Raw genomic sequence first — 9,130 nt, forward strand, 5'->3', positions numbered from 1 at the left:
GCCATCGAGTTGATTCTGACTATAGCAACCCTATAGGACAGAGTAGAACTGCCCCAGGAGTGGCTGGTGGGTTCGAACTGCCGACCTTTTGGTTAACAGCCAAGCTTTCCTGCTTAGCAGATCAATATTATCATCTGCTTTGACTGAGCCATGTTGAGTGACAGCCTTCTAGTTCTGTAGAAATGATAAATTTGACCCACACAGAGACTTGGGTTGGAATCTCTAGAGTCAAGTACTATGGATTTGTAGACATCTGCCTCTGATTTCTTCTTGGTGGTACTCTGCAGGTCAGATGTTGGATCTGTGATAATTGTGCTTTGATGAGAGAGGGAAGGCTCAGTGGAGCCCTGAGAGTTTGACCACATTATCTTCGGCACCCATACTATTTTTCTGTTGCAATACTTCAGATTTTCTATTAAAAATAATAAGTGTTAAGTGACAGGGACTTTGGACTGTAATTTGAGTTTTGGACTATGAAGAGGAAGACTGTACCAACATGATCTGCAGGGTTAATGGGTCAAATAATATACTTAGTAGCTAGATAGGAGTTAAGAGAGGCCCAGGCTTTTAAATTGAGACCCATATAAGGTCCCAAGAATGGTTAAACCCATCAGGTTTCCCTCATTTGGGAAGCCTTGACACTATTAAATTTTTTTGGGAACACACTTTGGCTATCGTCAAAACCTTCTCTTAGCTTCTGTATGATGCCCATCCAACTGAAGGAGGAGTAAACTTGACAATCAACTGATTGGAGTTCATTGGTACGTCTGTAGGAGTCTGGAACTCTCCACTCCCCACCTCGCAAGTAGAGGACTTGATTTTGAGCTATTATCATCATCTCAGATCCTGAAAGGCAGTGATTTTAACATACCTGTTATGCCTATGTCTTGAATAAGAATAATAAAAATACAAAATGTGCTTCATTGTCAGTTTTCTTATTTATTTTATCTGTATAGTCAGTGATAGAGTTCATTGTTGCCTTAGAAATATGTCATATGAACATGTAGTTTTAATTTATTCAGATTCAGGAAGTTCTTTGAGAAGTATTCTTTAAAAAATATGCTAATTCTCAAGAAATGTGATATTTCACTTTTCTTTGTTTAAACTTGCTGCTGACTTTGTTGGCTGCTTAAAAATGAAAAATTTAAGAAACTTTTTATTATAAAAATTGGAAACATATCAAGAGAAGAGTTTAATAGAAAGAATACATGCCGACTCATCTCTTAGATTTGACAATTATTAATCTTTGCTATATTTGCTATTTATTTTTCTGAAGTATTTTAAAATAAATTACAAACATCATGGCAATTCACTCCTAAATACTTCAGTATGCATTTAAAAAATATTTTTCTACATAAACACAATACCATTTCCCACTTAACAAAGTGAATAATAATTCCACCAAATCATTTAATAAACAGTCCATAAATTTTCTCAGTTCTCCCCAAAATGTATTTTACAGATGGCTTTTTCAAACAAGGATCCAATCAAAGACCACACATTTCATTTGGTTAGTAAACATTTTAAAAGTCTTTTTAATCCGTAATATTTCCCTTTAACTGTTCCCCACAACAGTGTTTTTTAAAAAATAATATTGAATGTTGAAAAGATTGAGCCTGCTGTCCTGTAGAATGTCTCATCTTCTGGATTTGCCTAGTTATTTCTTTATGGAATTCTTTAACTTGTTCTTCTAGCTCCCTTATCTCCTGTTATATCTACAGGTTTGATAGTTGTTGTTGCTGGTTGCCATCGAGTTGATTCTGACTCATGGCTACCCCATATGTTACAGAGTAGACTGCTCCATAGGGTTTTTTTTGCTGTAATCCTAATGAAAGCACATTGCCGGGCCTTTCTTCTGAGGTACCATTGAGTGGGTTCCAATCACCAAGCTTTAGGTCATCGGTTGAGCACCAACTGTTTGTGCCACCTAGGGACCTAAGGTTTGATTAGGTTTGGTTTACTTATTTTTGATAAGAATTCTTTGTAGGTCATGTTGTGCCCTCTTACTGCACCACATCAGTATGCACATACTGACTTGATGAGGCCCTACAAACCTATCTTTTGTAAAGTTATACATTTCCCACTGCAACTAGTAAATAATCCAAGACTTTAAAATGTTTTAAAACTGTTTTTTGGCTTGGAAACTTTTTTTTGTGTGTGTATGATTTGTTTGTGTGAAGCAGGAAGCTAGTCATAATTCTTCTTTCCGCAACTGTGAATGCCTCCAGTCTGCTGTACCAGAAAGAAATCCTATAAATTCCTCACTATATACTGAACAATAAACATCTAAAATAGTCTGTTATTTTAGAAAATAAGTAATCCAAGGATGTCATGTTCCATTTCTGCACTAAAAAGCAGAATTTCATTAAAAGTGTATCTTTGTGGATTGTTTATATTACCTGAAAATGAGTTCCTTTGATTTTATTTTGAATGGGTTGATGTGTTCCACTCCTTAAGCCATAAACTCAGTTAATTTGGACAACCTAGGCAGGAGGCCTAAAAACAAACAAACAAACCAAACTCATTGCCGTGGAGTTGATTCCTACTCATAGCAACCCTATAGGACAGAGTAGAACTGACCCATAGGGTTTCCAAGGAGTGGCTGGTGGATTCAGACTGCTGACCTTTTGGTTAGCAGCCAAGCTCTTAACCACTGTGCCACCAGGGGCTTAGGGATAGCTTTTTTCCTTTGTACATTGCTTTTGCTCTTCTAGACTTAAAATGAGCAAATGCCCTTGGTGGGCCAACTGGCAATTGTGCTCCCAGGGTGAAGGGATTCATCCTTGTGCCCTTGGATCAAACACATGCAGGGTTAAGGGAAGGGCTATGGAGAGCTGGGCACTGTAAGCTCTCAGATCTATGGTATTAACATTGATCGATCCTCTGAAGTGAACAGAAATATTGCTTCCTTCCCAGAAAATATCTTCCAAAAAACACATTGTTTAAGTGGATGAAGATAAGTTGTATCTTTGATCTGGAAGGAGGGGCCTTCTTGGTGGCATTAGGTCAGAGAGGGAGAATGACTGTAGAATAATATTCTCAATTGGGCCGAGTCTTTCATTCTCTTCAAGGACCAGCGCAAGATTCATCTCCTCCAAAAACCTCTTCCCAACAAAGATTGTCCCTCCCACCATCTGTTTACTTACCTGTGACTTTCTAGCAACTCTGGTTTTGTTTATGAAGAGTCTGCACTTTTCACCACCTCACTGGCCATTTGTCTAGTGCTGCCTAATAATGACCTTCTTGCCACCATTACTCTCTCATTGGACAGTTTCCTCATCATAACAAGGCACATGAACTGTTACAATTTGCGGATTCAGTGTCAGAATTTCACCTTGTGGATCTGCTTCAAGGCATGGCCTTTAGAAATACATTACAGGCAGTCCCCGGGAGATCTGTTCCTAACTATGTAGTTAAGAATTTGTAGGTAAGTCGACCGGTACATATGGTTCTTATTTAGCCCCTGGTGGTGCAGTGGTTAAGAGCTCAGCTGCTAACCAAAAGGTTGACAGTTTGAATCTACCAGCTGCTCCTTGGAAACCCTATGGGGCAGTTCTACTCTGTCCTATAGGGTTACTGTGAGTTGGAATTGACTTGAAGGCAACAGGTTTGGTTTGGTTGGTTTAGTGCAAGAAAAGGCTTAAAGCCTTTTCAATGATTTAAAAGCTCCATGTGCAGCAAGTGAAGGTGATTGTGATGAAGAATTTGTTGTGGGTAGGGATTGGTTCAGTTATTTCAAAGTGAGGGCAAATTTACGTAACGTTAAAGGGCATATACATGTTGTCCATAAGTCAGATGTTCGTAACCTGGGGACTGACTGTATTTAAAGAAAGTTGGGATGTTGCAAGCATGTCTTGTTTTCCAAGGAGATGGAATTCAATTGACAACAACCATCTTTTGAGCACTTGTTTTATATTAGATATTAGGTTTTTTGAAGGAAGGAATCATGTAAATTAAACACATCTTGGTTTGACTTCTTGGCTCATCATATACTAGTGTGTGAACTTGCATGTTGTTGTTAGTTGCTGTCAAGTTGGCTCCAACTCATGGCGACCCCATATACAACAGAATGAAATGTTGCCCAGTTCTATGCCATCTTTATGATCATTGGTTGCTCAAGTCCATTGCTATGGCCACTGTGTATTTTGAGTGCCTTCCAACCTAGGGGGCTCATTTTCCAGCACTATATTGGGCAATATTCTGGTTTGTGATCCATAGGGTTATCATTGGCTAATTTTTGGATGTTAGGTGCAGATCACCAGGCCTTTCTTCCTAGTTGTCTTAGTCTGGAAGCTCTGCTGAAACCTGTCAGCCATGGGTGACCCTGCTGGTATTTAAAATACCAGTGGCTTACTTCCAATATCATAATGACATGCGAGTCACCACAGTAGGACAAACCGATAGACAGGTGGTGGTGTGACCTCGTATATAGGCACTCAATCACTGTTAGTCTCATTCCCTTTCTTTCATGATGTCCTCTTTTACATTGCCATCCCCAAAAAACCAAACCCATTGCTGTCGAGTCGATTCTGACTCTTAGCGACCCTATAGGACAGAGAAGAACTGCCCCATAGGGTTTCCAAGAAGCAGTTGGTGGATTCGAATTGTCGATCTTTTGGTTAGCAGCTGAGCTCTTAACCACTGTGACACCAGGGCTTCTACATTGCCATGGCTATAATTTAATAAATATTATTGAAATGGATGGTTGGGATTATTGATCATTGATGACTTTGATAATGCTTGTTCACATTCTGAAACTATATAGTATTATATAAAACTGAAACTCACTGCTGTCAAGTTGATTCTGACTCATTGCAACCCTATAGGACATAGTAGAATTGCCCCATAGAGTTTCCAAGGAGCGCCTGGTGGTTTCGAACTGCCAACCTTTTGGTTAGCAGCCATAGCACTTAACCATTATGCCACCAGGTTTCCATATAGTTCATTAAATAATGTCATATGTTATTTCCCCATGGCACTCAGAGGACTCTTCCTGATGCTGAGGCATGCATAGTGGATCTCAGCTGATAGTTTGTGAACAAAGACTTACTATAATTCAACCTTCGTGGTAAGTCGACACAGTGAAATATAGCAATACAAAAACCCTCTTCTTCCTTTTCCTGTGTCCTTGGCATTGTGCCAGCACCACCCTCTGCCATCTAGAATACCTCAGAAATCTCCCTTCACCAATGCTGTTGTTGTGGTTAAATGCTATAAACTCAGAGGCACAAAATTATCTGTTGTAGTTAGGTGTTGTCAAGTAGCTACCATCTCATAGTGACCCCATGTACAACAGAACAAAACACTCCCCAGTCCTGAGCCATCCTCACAATTGTTGCTATGTTTGAGCCCATTGTTGCAGCCGCTGTGTCAATCCATCTTGTTGAGGTTCTTCCTCTTTTTTGCTGACCCTCCACTTTACCAAGCATGATGTCCTTCTCCAGGGAGTGGTCCCTCCTGACAACATGTCCAAAGTATGTGAGATAAAGTCTTGCTATCCTCCCTTCTATGGAGCATTCTGGGTGTAATTCTTCCAAGACAGATTTATTCGTTCTTCTGGCAGTCCATGGTATATTCGATATTCTTCACCAATACTGTAATTCAAAGGCATCAATTCTTCTTTGGTCTTCCTTATTAGTTGTCCAGCTTTCGCTTGCATAGGAGGTGATTGAAAATACCATGGCTTGGGTCAAGTGCACCTTAGTCCTCAAAGTGACATCTTTGCTTTTTAACACTTTAATGAGGTCTTTTGCAGCAGATTTGCCCAGTGCATTACCTCGTTTGATTTCTTGACTGCTGCTTCCATGGGTGTTGATTGTGGATCTGAGTGAAATGAAATCCTTGACAACTTCAAACTTTTCTGCATTTATCATGATGTTGCTTTATTGGCTTTATTGATCCAGTTGTGAGGATTTTTGTTTTCTTTATGTTGAGATGTAATCCACATTGAAGGCTGTAGTCTTTGATCTTCATCAGTAAGTGCTTCAAGTCCTCCTCCTCCTTTCAGCAAGCAAGATTGTGTCATCTGCTATCGCAGGTCATTGACACAGTTATTACCATAACACTAATCAGTAAGTAAAACACTAACAATGTAAAAAATAAATGAGTAAAAGACGTGGACTAACCATTCACATATGAAGAAAGTCAACCATTGGTTAAGAAACGTGGCAAAATATTTCAACTCTCAAGTAATAAAAATGTAAATAAAGCATTAACAAATCATTTTTTTTTGACAGAGGTTTAACATTTTTTTTTTTTTAAAGAAAAGGTGATTTTCCCAATGCTGGCAAGATGTTGGTAGCAATATAAATTGTTATATCTTTTATTGGAAACCAATTAGTCAATATTAAGAGGGTGAAAATATTCATACTAGGTTGAGCAAGTATTTCTACTCTGAGGAATTTAATGTAAGAAGATATTATGTATGTTTGAATATAAAGTGAGGTTTATATTATTATTCTCAGAGAAGAAAGAGCCTGCTTATATTTGGTTCCTTACAAAATCTCTCATATTACAATGCTTTCAATCAATTATTTTATTTGAATTGGTGAAGACACATTAACCTGACATGATTTGAATCAATGCTGCTTATGGAAGTCAGCTGATGGAAATATTGAAAAAGCTGACAAAGTAATTTAACACAAATGTAGTAACCATTTTTTGGGAGTATGCCTTTAAAATTGCAAATATTGGATATCATTGAAATAAGCCTTTTCAAGTAAATATGTTGTGGAAATCATAGATATTCGCTTATAGGATAAATGGCAAAACAATAGTCTTAACATTATGAGAATAGTGTGATTAAAAGTCTTTTTAGTGATAGCTTCATACATTGATTCATCGTGTGCTATAATTCAACAACTTAGACAAAAGTGAGTTTGATATGCTCAGAAAAAGTGATTGAGGATTAAAAAAAAGTGTCTCTAGTGATGACAAATACCTTGATTTGAGACGCTTGTGAAGAATTTGAATAAAATTATTTTATGAACCATGAGAATGGAAAACAGCAGCATTTAATATATGCAATTCTAAATATGTATGTATAACTACCATATATATTAAAAATTACAAAGTAGAATATGACAATTTCACCTACAACCCTAAGCATTTATATATTCTTGTTGGTCAAAAACCTTTATTGTTAATCTTCTAATTGAGGAAAATGGGTCTTGCTTCATATTTTCTGTATAGAAATGTATTTACATGTATATGATCATTTATGCATATATATGATCATTTCAAATAATGAAAAAGTCATAGGTATACATATGTTCATCTCAGGAATTCTTATATTAGGAACAGTGTAGAAGCTACCTAAATGCTCAACCATGAGAGATCTGATTAAGTAAACTATAGTACACAGTATGCCCCTAGATACAATATTAATGTAGCTCATTGAAAACACTGATTAGGAAAAGTACCCAACAACACAGAAAATTGATTGTATAATGTTAAAAGGAATACACATGTGTATATGGAGTATGATTACATATACAAAGCATGAAATAATATATCCTTTGGAAAAAGAAACAGGTAGGAAATATACCAAAACATTAACTATAGTCGCTTTTAGATGGCAGCTAATTTCTTTCAACATAGAATTCTTAATAATGGAGTGTAGAATTCTGAAGAGGAGAGGAACTCAGGTCACTGAGTTCTCGCTCCATGCCAGTGTGGATAGCCTACCCAGTGTAGTCATCTACTGCAGCTCATTCTCTGACAAGGTGGCTTGTTTCACAGCTGAGTGTTGTCAACTACTACAAAGCTGTTCATTCTATCGAAACCAAATCTCTTTCCAGGTTATCTCCCCCACTCTCCAAGTGGGCCTAATTCTGCCCTCTGCTGAACCATCTCTCTCTCCATGGTCAGGTGAATGTTCTCTTTTGTTGTGCACTCCAGCTAGGCCTTTTCCTGGACACGGGAAGAGAAGTGCTCACTCTGGGAGGCTCCAGACTCTCCTTGTATGATCCACATGATGCCACCAAGTAGAGAACAAGCTCTGCCTTTCATTTTGGTCAATGTCCCTCAAGCTTTGAAAATCCTGCCATAGCTGCTTCAGTCTTTAGATTATGGTTATGATCTCTATTAAAATACAACCCCCTGTCTTTCCCAGAGCCCTGGTGGCATAGTGGTTAAATCACTCGGCTGTTAACCAAAAGGTTGGTGATTCAAAGCCGATCCATGGAAAAAAGATGTGGCAGTCTGCGTCCAGAAAGATTTACAGCCTTGGAAATCCTCTGGGGCAGTTCTATTCTGTCCTATAGAATCGCTGTGAGTGGGAATCGACTAGACAGCAGTGGGTCTTTTTTGGCCCTTTCCTGGAAAAGCTAAAGCCTCCATCTATTTCCATCACTTATACGTTAGTGTACATTGATTTCAGGTTGTTTTGATGGGAATAGAATGAAAGGATATGAAGGATGTAATAGGGAGGAGGGTCCAAGAAAAGGCACAGAAGGATGAGAATGGGGAGCCATGGATGATCTCCTTTACAGTTTGCAGAGGGCTGGCAGCTGGCAGCCTCCTTTGGCTACTGCTAAAACTTTGGATCACTCCAGTTACAGCTAAGCAATGTTTTTTTTGTTTTGTTTTGTTTTTTGGTAGACTCTGCAGTAGCAATCCCTGAATTTTCTTTGCAGTTGCAATATCTGAATTCTCATATTTTCTGCCAGAGACCCTGAGAAAATACACATCCTAATACTGACCTTAATATTTTCCAGGGAGATCAGGTTAATATAAACTCAAGTGATAAATATTCAGAGTCTACAACAATATATTCCCTGTTATTGATGTCTTTGTTTCTCTCTTTATACTTTGTCCCTCTCTTTCCTATCATTCTTAGCTTTAATAAATAGTCCACAGCAGGGACCATTTCCTTGGAGCAAAAAATAGTTAAAAAGTCTACAGTCTTAGAGGTAGCTAGGGTACAATTTCCTACAGATAGTTGTTATACAAAAATATGCTTGCAAGGCCTGGCACAAACTAGTAATGATATTCTGATAGGCAGAATCCCTGTCCCCATTATCTTACATATGAGGAGAGGTAGGGTCCTATTGCTCATGGCTTACAATGCCTGTCCAGTGTATGACCACCATGTGGGACTTAGACAGTGAATTAGGCAAGGTCAGTGATA

Source organism: Trichechus manatus, unplaced genomic scaffold (genome assembly GCF_000243295.1).
Source record: "Trichechus manatus latirostris isolate Lorelei unplaced genomic scaffold, TriManLat1.0 scaffold00268, whole genome shotgun sequence".
Lineage (NCBI taxonomy): Eukaryota > Metazoa > Chordata > Mammalia > Sirenia > Trichechidae > Trichechus > Trichechus manatus.